We start from the raw sequence: 12,803 nt of genomic DNA, 5'->3' as shown, positions 1-12,803 counted from the left end.
GTTAGTAATAAGAAGAAATCTATTGCAAATATCACTATCCTAACGTTTGGCTCCGTCAAGGCTCTTCAACACGCCTGAGCCTACAAAACAAATGTATTGCACGGGTCAACGATTATCAATCGGCTATTGAGCATCAGGCGGCATATTTTGTTTAGAAGTTTGACAGAATGCTGCGAGATATTCGTGCCCGCATTGCTGAATGTTTGATCGAAACAAACACGAGTCAATGACGAAGCAGAAAATCTACACAAAGAGGATATGAAAATGTTCTGCTCTTTAAACGTTTTTAAGTCCGAATTTTAAGCGACAGTAATAGGTATCCTATCTAATTATCATAGCTTTTAACGTTTGGTTTGCGCTGTTTGCGCTTACTGCTGGAACTCTGCGTGCCACCTGACTCTACCAAGTTTCACAGCATCGATGAAATGAGAGAAATCTCAATGGTTTTCGATCGGATTGAGATCGCAAAACTGTGCTGGCCACTACATCTCATCTATCAGCTGATCATCAAGCCATTCCTAAACGTTTCGGGCGGTTTGTTTAGACTCACTATTCGAATACATCAGCATAACTGAAGTTCGAAAGCATTCAATTCATCTGTTCACAAGGTATTTTGAAATTTGTTTTTCATTTTTAAGGCCATTTCTATGCAAATGTAGTTTTTGTTCCTTTGCACATTTAGGATAAACTAGGAGACGTTTTAGCGTAGCGGAATCCTATATTAAGAGATGGTCGAATACTTTTCTAGACGATTTAGCTACATTGTTACTGCCGTTAACAAACACTGTCAGTACTTGTCGCAGCACATTTGATTACGCTTTTCAATTATGTTGTCTATATATCCTTAAATAGAGCATTATCACTATAATAAAAGTAAAATACAAATGAACAAAATACAATTTCAAAACAAGAATTGTTTATTTGACAAAACTTTTTGTGGAATCTTTTTGATAACAATCGCATTATCTCCCAATCTATAACAATAAGAATGTCTATTTGGCCTCACTAATTTCAAACTGTCAGCTAAAGTATTCAGTAAAAAAAATATAACGGAGTGGTCTTATTGTTTTGTTCGTCACTGTATTAGGCATGCATATTATATCTGGTACCATTTCTCGCTTAACTTTTCAAAAGGTCCTAAGTAACATTTTTTTCATGAATTAATTTGAGTACTGCAATCAAAAGCTTTCATGTTTTTGTGTTGATTGCGCTATTCAAATTAAATCTTGAAAAAAATGTTACTTAGGTCCTTTTGAAAAGTTAAGCGAGATTTTATTAGCAATTCTTCTTCTATTATATATCTATTTATATAATTTTCTCCCCGAAAGCTGTCAAAACATTTATTTGAGATACATTCGCTGATAATTCAGTTTGATTCAGTTTGGTGATCCGTGGCCGCATCTCCTGTGCCTAGAACTATCCTCAGCCTCACAAGAGTTCACGATAGTAGTCAGTGAGCGAAATAGGGCATGACAAAAAAAATACAGTCAGTTTTGAACCAGCAAGTTATTCTCTGCGCTAAAACTAGGTGTATTTTGCAAAACATGTTGCGTCGTTGCCGCTGCCGCGAGTTCCACGGAAAAATCCTATTGTTATAACAATGAAAAAAGCAAAAAAAAAAGAAGAATGCGTTCCACTCTCCACCGCTAGAGCCTCGATCGTTCGTTGTCAGGCCAGCCGTGGGGCCATGGGAAGCTATAACAAGCGGCACCAAGCACTGCCGCTATCGCCCCACAACGCCTGGCTGTCGATGATGACGGCGGCGAGGAGTGGAAGCAAGCGGAACGGAAACAAAACAAACTCCGGACCCAAAAGCTAACTGTTGCGCTTTTTACGAGTTTTTCATTTCGTTGCACGCCTGGTATGTAGGAGAACGAGCCCTACCCAGCCGCGCGCGCGCCCTTTGCGCCCTGGACCCGTCCGTTTCGCTCCCCCCTAATGCCCCCCCTCAAATGGTTCCTCGGTTCCATAGGCATCGAGTCTATTTTGGATTCAGTGGAAGAGGAGGCAGCCTATAATTACCGACGACGATGACGACGACAAACGACCGTCGACCACGTTGACAATGTGTTGGTTGTTCTATGAGAGCTTCCTCTCGGCTTAGCACACAGTGACACACTAGGGCAGTTCAAATTTCAAAAATGTTCGAAAATTCCAACTCCCATATGTCTATTAGCATCATTTTGATAATATAGGATTCCTGGCAAAATTTCAGGCAATTCGGTGGCCATTTAGGGGTGGCGCGAAGTCAATTTATGTTTATATGGAAATTTGTATGGGAAAAACTTAAAAATTATTCAAGTCTCCCTACAATTGTCAAATTGTGATGAATTCAAAGAAACATCCCCAACCTCCCTTTTTGGAATCTATATAAAAGGGACCCCCGGATAACACATTAGTTATGAGTGGATTGAACGGTTCTATTAACAGTGTGAATATGAGATAAATGGCTAAAATGGTGTAATTAGCCTCAACGTAGCAGTGAAAATATAAATCAAAATTAAAGAGTTATCCACTGGTTGAGCTCAAATAGACTCCAAAAATGGAGGTTGGGGATGTTTATTTGAATTCATCGCGATTTAAGAGTTGTAGGGGGATTTGAATAAATTTTAAGTTTTTTCCATACAAATTTCCATATAAACATAAATTGACTTCGCGCCACCCCTAAATGGCCACCGAATTGCCTGAAATTTTGCCAGGACTCCTATATTATCAAAATGATCCTAATAGACATATGGGAGTTGGAATTTTCGAACATTTTTGAAATTTGAACTGCCCTAGTGACACACGTGGATTCCAAGTGTGACACATACCCCCGTCCGTCCGTGTGCCGTTCACGTCCACGCACTTTACCGCCGCGAGACTGGGTGTGGCCCCGTAGCATGGAGCTATTTTTCCGACAAGGCATAGCGCATCCTCTCTAACAAAACCGTCCGCGGCTCTGTGTGTGCAAAGACTTGCTCCAAAGCGAAGAAAAATGTCACTCTGTGGCCTTTTTGATAGATTCGTTCTGCATGTGGGGGTACTCCTTTCCGTAGGAGAGGATCGATTACTTGTTGCAAAAGCGGAATTAAAACCGTCACTAATTTGCCACAGACAACTTTCGAAGGAGATGTGGTGCGCAAAAGGGGAAAAAATCCAAAGATCTCCAAATGACTACACAAGCAAAAGAGATCAACGAGTCACACAGAAAAGGAGACGAGCTTATTCATTTGGTTGCTTCCTTCTGCCTTGCTCGCCACAAGAGCAGATCATTTTTCCTTCCCATCCATATTGTTACTCAGCGACATACAGCAGCACGCTGAACTGTGGGTCAATTTGTTGGAAATGTGGGCAAAATCACAATGCGCGATGAAAAACGATAATTATACTTGTCATAATACGAGCTCGTACTACAGTAATATCTTGATTTTATCCGCCTGGTAATTTTTTTAATGATAAAATCGGATTTTATTTTCGATTTTTTAATTCATTTCACAAATATGAATCAGTTATTATATAGGGAAATAAATCGGGTCAACACTGTATCCCATTTAATTCCACCACTTGATGGTTACTTAAACTGATACGTATTTCGATACGTACTCAAAAATCGAGTCAAGTACGAGACACTGAAGATGGTCTTACTGTTCAGATCGAAATACGTATCTCTAAAAGTTACAATCAAGTTGTGAAATTAAATAGAACGAACTCGTCTCGGACTAAAAAATCGTTTCCAAAGATGCTGAACATCTATTCATTGACATTTGTGCAGTCAACAATGCGAGATGAGGGCAAGGACGGGAATTATGGCAAACATTTTGAGACTTTTTCGTAAATCCTAAACGACGAAACAGGCGAACCGAACGCTACTGCATTACATCTGGTTTCAATTTAGAGAAACTTTTTTTTATATAAAACCAAATATTGATCTTTGATCACATATTCGAGTTATCTCTTCTTGGATCAATTAAAAGGGAAATGAATTCAACAATGATACATATTCAAATGGTTGTGATCCAACGTCAGTTTCACGAAAACGTCACCCAATTTCGAACCATGGCCCACAGTGCCCTCCGATGGCAGAGTGTGGCGAAAGGCATAACCAGCCGTGTACACGAAAGGAGGAAGAGGTTATGTTCACATAGAAAAGAAGTCGAAAAAAAATCATGAGAAAATAATAATCTCATTTTGTGTTGTTTCTTCAGTTTCCCAGAGCTGTTGCGGGTCCGCGCGCTGCCTGTGTAACTTTTGCCACTCCTCCGTCGTCAACCCCATAGCTGCGCTCTGCTCGGTGGGCCCCATCAGCCACATCACAATTGGCTCCGACGCGCGGATCGTTCGGGGTGTGTGTAAAAATCTTCTATCATCCTTTCTCGTGGTCGTCGGAGCCGACTGTTCCACAGTTCACAGCAATAATCGCTGGGAATTAGGAAGCGCTGATGTTGCATAACTGTGCTTTGCTCGATGGGAAACGAGATCCAACTGTAAACCGGAGGCCTACACAGAATGCGCGATATCAAGTGCATAAGGGGAGGGTTACTGTTTTCCAGAGGTGCGGAATCCTTATCATCCTAAGTGGCTTTTCGAATTCAAACAACCTCTTTTATAGGAGAGGAAACATAAACACGAGAAAACAAATCAAGCAATCCCAACAAAAGCAATGATGAACCGTAAAAGTCCTTGAGAATAAATTTAATGCCCGGATCGCGGTTGAGTGGGAAGAGGAATCATATAATGTTTGCCATAAACACTCCCTCCGCTTATTCGTCCGCGAATGTAGCGAGTTACCATTGAAGATCTCGCAAAGAAGCAGGATTTGAGATTGTGAACACTCCATTCCTGGACGTTTGAATCAGGATTTCAACAGCGTTTCAAGCCTTAGAAGTATGTGAGTAGCAAGCGACCGACTGGCGACGACGAGTAGGACGACATCAGCATACGAAACTAAGAATGAATTTTAATCCGTTCTCAAGTCGGGTTCGCCCACGGTTGCACCGGTAGATATCCTTGGCATTCTTACCTTTTGTGCTCCCATAATTGGATATCCTAACGTCAGTTCTGCGAAACACAGCCTGACGGGGTCGGATTCACTTGACAGGTTTCCGGCGTCACGTTACAGTCAGTGCTATCCTGTGTGATGTCCTTTTACTGTCCTTGGCGAACGTTCACAAATAAGCTCGATGAAAAGCGGGTGCCATATAGGCTCCTTTCTGTACATAAATACACGGGCAAATAGCAAAAAGAAAATATCCACTCTAACACTAATTGTATACACATAATTTTAAAACATCCGCACACTCGAAGTCTGTTCACCGAGAGCACTTTGCACAATTGTGGACCGTTTCGTCCGTGCGCGCACCACGTCGCTATCCCCAGAGCCACCGTTCCTGACTGCACCGCTATCCGCCCTAGACTACACTCGGCCGCACTACGCCGCCAGCCAGCAGTGTGTAGGAATTTCAAACCTCTTCAAATGCCAGTCACACTAGTAGAGGAGTCCGCCGCACAAGGAAACCCCGCTCGCCAGCCAGCCAGCGCACTGCTTCGGGTTGATGGGGATCCGAGCTCCCAGGATAGGGCACCACCATTCATCCATCTATAGATCCATTCGAACGAACACAATCAGTGCTCCATTACAATCACCACCACCACCACCACCAGTATGGGGCTGCCCGAAAAGAGCCGCTTCCCACATCGAAAAAATCAAAACATATCGCGCTCAGCGTGCGCGTGTATTGCGCGAGCGCTCCCAAACGAGCTTCGAGGCGAACGTGTGTTGTAGTACACCACCAATGCGCGCATCGGATCGCGTCCGCCTTTGCTGGTGTAGTGTAGTGGCAGCGATATCTATCGGGTACGACCGCAGTGTGGAGGAAGCCGGTTTCACGTTCACGCGGTCCTCTCTCGCGCGTGAGCTTCTTTACAACGAGACGCGCACACCGGAGAGCGGCGTTCTAGCGGTTACGTCAGCAAAGGCAGCGCTCGCTAGAATTCATCGTGCGCGGTGTGACTTTGGGCCTTTTTTTCTGATGGAAATTAATTATCACTTGGTAATTACAAGAAACGATTCGATGCATGTAACTGAACGCATTCTTTAGTTTAACTGTAGATAGATTGCAAATCGATGCTGATCATGGAAACCAGGTGATCATAAAATCGTTTTAATAAAATCTTGAACAGGATTTTTAATATAATAAAGCTGAGTTAATTTTTGTCTAATCAGAGATCGAACTTTTTGTTTGGTTGAATCCAAAGAAGGCGATTTCCGGGCCAAGGAAAGGCTAGGAAGTGAAGAAAATCAGCAAACCAACTTTTCGCGGAATTCCAAGTAAGCGTAAAATGGTCACCAACCGTCAGACTGTTTTTTTTTTCTTCCGAAAAGCGATTTCTCGCCGGAAATTTTTGTAAGTGAGCTTCCTGTGCTGCTGCGATTGAGTGAACATTACAAAACCTGCTGATTGATTATCATCATCTATTTCTAATAGAAGTCGAACGGAAGAAAAATCATTAATTAAAAAAATATATGGAGCTATTAGAGTAAGAATTTATGAAATGTTTGTACTTAAAATGCAGTAGTAAAAATTCACGATACAGTAATATCCCGATTTTATCAACCCCCTGGTGAATTTTGGGGTGATAAAACAGTGTATTTGACAAAATAGAAAAAAAAATTCCAATTTTTGAATTCATTCCACAATTATGAATCATTTTATGCCTTGGAAAGGCCAAATGCGTTACCGGTACTTATTATTTCTTGTCGAAATTACTTGCAGAATATTTTCCAGGTACTCAGAAGTCGTTCATAATAAACTACAGGCGGTGAAAGTTATTTCATGAAAATCAATGTTGTTTGTGGTATTCTTTACGAAAATAAAAAGAATGACAATTTTTTTGGGGTGACAAAATCGGGTCGAAAACGTGACAAAATCGGGACGGGATAAAATCGGGTCGAAAACGTGATAAAATCGGGAGTAGACAAAATCGGGTTAACACTGTAATTGCAGGACAATAGAAAACAGAAAAAGTAACCAAATCAATTATTTTTTTTCTATTTTTTAGCATTTAATCCAAATAGGTAAATGCAGCTTGTAGTTTGATAAAGTCATTTTTATGCATGGAAGAGATATTTTGTATAAAGCGCTTAATTATTTCAATTGCAGCCTATTTAATTATTTCACTCACGGGTTAGTTTGCGTCTTCATTTGTTTGGCTTATTAGCGTATTCTAGAAGACTGTTGTGTTGCGTTTATTTGTAAATAAACAAATTCCACACATCTATTGGAAGCCAAAATAAGCCTATGAATAAATTGTAATTGTAACTGTCGATAAATAGATCTAAAATATGACACGGAAATAATCCAATTACTAGAAGAAAAAGCGACATTCCCTCACCCTTTGGAAAAAGGTGAGCATTCTCCAAGATCTCGAGGGCAAGAAGGAGACTAAAGTGGACATTGCTGAAAAGTTCACCATTCATCGAATAACTGTGAGGAAACAACTTGTTTTTGTGGGGTCCGCGACGTTAGGCTTGTTAGGCATAAGGACGTCAGGCATAATGGACGATAGGCATAACGGACGTTAGGAATAAAGGACGTTTGGCATAATTCTGCCTTCTTTATGTCATGGGCTGTTCTTTGAGTCATTTTATGCCTAACGTCCATTATGCCTAACGTTCGCTATACCTAACGTCAATGATGCCAAACGTACTTATGCCTAACGGGGTATACCCGTTTTTGTGATTCCTTCACCAACGGTGTGTAAACAAAACCGAGTCCACCACTATGATGATGCTAAGCCAAATCATTCGCTGCACGCTGTGATATTCCAGAATCATTCTAATTCTCGGATCATTGAGTTCAAAATTTCAAGACTTGGTAATTTACAATATGTACTGATGAGTTAGACTCATTGAAAAAAAAAACTTCCATCAGAAACACTTGTAGGCTTCCGCGAGAACAATTATCCATGCATGTTAACAAGCAGCGTTCAATGTGTATGCGCGCTGCAATGTGACTGGTGATCACAAGCTGCGAATGATTGTGATTGCGAAGTTCCGAAACCCTAAAGTATTTAAAGGAGTTAAAGTACCGGTTAAATACCTTTCCCCAAAAAGTAGCCTGAAAGCATCGAGACGTATGTCATACTTGGTTTGACAATTTCCGACTGGAAAGGGCATTTCACCGAAAGCTATATTTTTGCTTGATAATCGTGCATAATCTGAATCATGAGTTGAAGAGTGATGACGGATTGATTACTGTCTACTTTTCGCCTCCGAACGTCACAGCCATGGATTAAGCCCTTGGGTCATAATGTCATTTAAAACTGTAAGCTTCGTTATCGTAAAAGACTTATGCTTCACGACATGGCTAAAAACGATGTGGAGGAGACAGAGCGATCAACGTTTGTAGTAAATCGCTATTAAACATTGGTTCTAGATTCATGAGGTCTGGGCTGCAAAACACAGTGATCCAGCAGTCCTGGAATAAAATCGGCATTCTGCTTGAAGATAATCTTGTCCACAACATTGATGTTCGCTTTCCCCATTACTTAATATTGAGTAACATGAAGAATTCATTTTGTCAAATTATACTGAGAAGAGATAATGGTGTTGGATGATCAGATAGTGACAGAAGCAAAACAGGACGATTCAATGCTCAACAAATCGGATCCTTCAAACGATTTAGATCCAACAGGCCCGGTATCTCGTGTGCATTGGGAATCATCAGGAATAATCAACCACAATGAAGCAGTGCGGATGCTAGACAAAATTGTTGAAAGGGGTGATTCTTCTGATTTCTCCATGGATGATTTTTTTTTCTTGGAACAGATTGAGGAGATTGTTTTGAATAAATCGATTGAAGGTTCAATAATTTTATTTTATCCATACGCAAAAATCTAAAACTGTTTCATGTTGAGTCGTCAATTAAAAATAGAAGACATGAAATATTGAATAAAAACTGGAGAGCCCATCTCTGGAGGTACCGGGACAAAATATCCCGGGATTTATGTACACAATTTCGAGATTTCCCGAATCCCGGAAAATAATTTTTGAAATTCCGGGATTCCCGGGACAAGCAAGGACAAATCAAGCCGGTACAAATAATTTCTCTTTTTAAGGTGACACGGGGAGCACTACCAATCATCAAATCGTCATCATTTTCATCATTGAATAATTAACTTTTTTCTACAACAAATATGATTTTGAAAAAAGTATCACCGGAGCGTGCTTACTCATAATCTACATGCTGATACATTTACAGTTACATCAAACAACTGAAAACCGAAATACGCCACCCCAAAGTTGCGAGGTGATAATGCTAGAAAGAGACGAAATATAGGAAAAATAACACGGTGTTTAGTGCCTCCCCGAGTCACCTTAAGTAAGTTGGATGTTTTTTTAATTGAAACAAAGCAAATATAATTTTTTGAGCTATTTATGATAACAAACTTTTATGGGCAACGCAGCATTTCTAATTCAGCCAATATCTGCACTAAAGGCGGTACTAGAAATGCAGAATTCAAAATGCAGTACTGAATTAATGCAGAATTCAAAATATTTTGGGAGTTGAAAATCCGGGCGGAAAAGACAAGTTGACCGAAAAAGGACGATGATGTCGTTCAAATTTGTTTAAATTTATGCTCGTAAGGCATGTTTAGAATTGATGAAAAGTTGCAACAAATACCTGTTTGATTGGAGGGAGGCTTTGTAACTCTTTTCCTAATAAAAACTTATTTTTCCGTTATTAATGTTGTTGGACTACAGTGACGGGACGTACGTTAAATGCATAATGCGAATATAACTTTTTTTTTGTTAAATTATGTTATCAACATCCGCACGGAGCATTAAAACCGTAGTGTAAATTCACTTGTTTAAAATTGCAAATTTTCTACGTTGAATCAAACCGTAATCGGGATTTATTTTAATATTTCAGAAAACTTCCGGGATTTCTCTAGATATACGACATATTACATCCCGAATCCCGGAACGAAAAACAAGTGTCAGGAAAAGGACTCTAATAAAAACCTAACAATTAAAAGCTGTTTTTATTACCACATCATGCCTACTTCTAGTGTTTAGAGCGAATAGATTATTTGGCAACTAAGTGAAACGTAGCGATTTGGCATAAAAAAGTCATACGCGATGCTTGTTTTTCTTTAAATCGAAAAAGAGTTTGCTCGCGCGTGAGGGCTCGTTGATTGAGATTTGAGAGAGTTTGAATCAAACACTGCCAATTGCAAGTCATTGTACCCATATTTTAGATTTTTATATGGGACAACTTGCCCGTGCATAGAAACCGAGTTTAATTTACGGGCGTTGATTTACCCAATAAGGAGAAATGCCATTTGGGCAACACCCCTATGATATACTTAAAAAAATGCAAGCAATATGATTAGAATGATAATAAACATGGAATTATTTAAATAAAAGCCTAGTAAGAAAAGAAACGATTCTTACTCGCTGGAGAGTTTTTAATAGATTGATTATTTTAAAGTAGGTACCAGGTAGGTATTTTAAAGTATGATCGTGTGTGAGTGTGCATCAACCTCGTTTCATTAAATTTGATTTATCCCATCCCTGGTCCAAATAGTCCTTCTCCCTAGTAATTTTTCATACCCGTAACACATTTTTACTACAAAAATAATAAATTTTACTACAAGAATGCATTCAGTTTTATCGTACTTTCGAATAACATGATAAAAAATAAGACATTGTTCGGGTGAAAGGTTTAAAAATAAAGAAGTAACAAATAACACACAGTCGCACAGTCCCATTTAAATATTTACTGTAATTTATTGAATGGGGAACGACTCGGCAACATTTTGTCAAGATCGCAAAATGTTTAAATTTGTTAGATTTTCCCATGTTTTATATGGAAAATGTAAATTAGAAGAGGAAGAAGAACATATGGAAATGTGGTTTGAAACTCCAACGGCTCAGTAAACGAAAAGTCAATATGGGATTGATATGAAAGTACCGGCAGAATGTAACGAAATAGAATCGATTTTCCGCCAATTCTTGATATTGGGCCATTTTTAACAGATACCGCGGATTATCGAATACTATTTGTGGTATATTTTTAAGGACGGGTTATTATTGAACTTTTTCCTTCCTTATCCACTAAGAATCCATAATCTGTTAGAATACGTCTTTCAGTAGACAATGGTCTGTCCGCAATCAATCTTACAGGGCGTTAAAGCTCAACCAGAACGACCGAATGTTGATGAAGTGTCTTTGGCATTTAAAATAAGATTTTGGGAAGCTCAAGATAACGTCACTGCCGATGGCCAAAGACCATATTAAGCAGTTTAAATTTCAAAAAATGTAGGAAATCTCTTCATCTATCAATTTGACAATTTCAGGAAAATTACAAGCGACGCAAGGATAAATAATCAGACTGTTTCAAATAGCTTCAGATGAATTCTCTCATCACAACAAATCCACTTATCTACTTATTTATTTTTATTATGATTTAATACTGGCTTTTACTTTCGAACATTATTTGATTCACGAGTACTGCAGACACACCGTGTTCCGTTTCTCCGCTCCCCATGCGCCGACAAACTCTCACACAACCTCACAAGCGCACGGCTATTAAGTGGAGAAAAAAATGTTTCCGTAGAACTGTAAATGGCTCCAGGAATTGCCACGACGAAATAGACGAGGATTCTTTCGCAATCGGCGTGTCCGAATGGTGGACGGACGACGGTGTGGCAAGCGATGACGGTCACGACCCTGGGTAAATTTTGAACAAACAGAACAGCGAACGATAGCATCGTCGTCGTTTCCAAGTGGTGCGCCGTGCCGTGTCGAAGTCCGGTGGATGCTAATTGCTGTCCCCAGGCGGCGGTGGCGGCGGCGGCGTATCGGGTGGGACTAGAAAACCAGATCAGATCGTCTTCGGTCAGCTCTAACGGGATTTGGCGTTCGATGTTTTTTGGGGTGCGAAAACATAGAACGCCGCTGCTTCCGAGGGACACGCGCCCCACTGTGGACGGCATGATTTAGGTTTAACTACACATGTGACCCAAATTGATCCGATTTCTCCTTAACCGGCACAAATATGGGTACAATTTGGTCTGGCTTAATCAACGGAAAAACGAACCACGAACCCATTACAGGCAATGGATGAAAATTAGAACACCGGGCCAGGGCGCACGTCCACGAAGGAAGGAGACAATACTCGCTGCTTAGTGCTCAGTGTGAACAAACTCCATAAAAACGCTATTGCCCAATCAACCGCACCGGGCGTCCAATAAAGCAGGCTTAAACTCCGTCAATTATACAGTTAGATTAATTTGATTTTCCACTTTCAATCTGTTATTACTCCGCCGTTGACGTCGTCCATTCCGTACCGTTTGTTGCTTGTATCATGTTTTTCCGGAGCAGCGATGTACTCGAAACTTCAAGCAGCAAACAAAACCCCTGACAGTTGTCGTCGTAAATTCCGCACCGCACTTCCTCACACCTCGTTATACTACTGAGGAGGTGATTCCTTGGAAAAAACAAATCGTGTTCGATAATGGTTATTTGCAAGGCGATTTGTGCTTTGTTGGAGCATGTTTTGGTATGGTCGGACGGAACAGAACAGGGATGCCAGACAGGAACATGTCTTTCATGCTTTCGAGAAATCTTCAGCAGTATTGGAGCATGATCTAATACTAATCATAGAACAAGGCATTTTAAACAGTGATACCATATTAAGCTTAAAGGTTTGATTCCAAATATTGGGAAAAAAAATCTACAATTTTCATTGATTTATTTGACATCCCTACCAGGGAGGGGCGGACAACACAAAACAGCACTGTGACGAAATCAGTGA

At 40.2% G+C, this 12,803-nt stretch overlaps 1 protein-coding gene across 4 annotated transcripts in view; it reads right to left on the bottom strand.

Moving 5' to 3' along the window:
* Nucleotides 1-12,803, bottom strand: part of LOC134226666 (protein tramtrack, beta isoform) — a 66,399-nt gene that overhangs the window by 49,890 nt on the left and 3,706 nt on the right. Inside the window, exon 1 of one of the 4 annotated variants that reach the window (XM_062707581.1) lies at nt 5,003-5,377. The exons of the other annotated variants lie outside the window; for them this stretch is intronic. The gene's annotated coding sequence lies outside the window, so the exon portion shown is untranslated. Of the gene's footprint in view, nt 1-5,002; nt 5,378-12,803 lie in introns of those variants that run through there. 4 annotated transcript variants of the gene reach the window in all.

This window comes from Armigeres subalbatus, chromosome 3, assembly GCF_024139115.2.
Source record: "Armigeres subalbatus isolate Guangzhou_Male chromosome 3, GZ_Asu_2, whole genome shotgun sequence".
Lineage (NCBI taxonomy): Eukaryota > Metazoa > Arthropoda > Insecta > Diptera > Culicidae > Armigeres > Armigeres subalbatus.
This window is presented reverse-complemented; position numbering and strand designations above follow the sequence as displayed.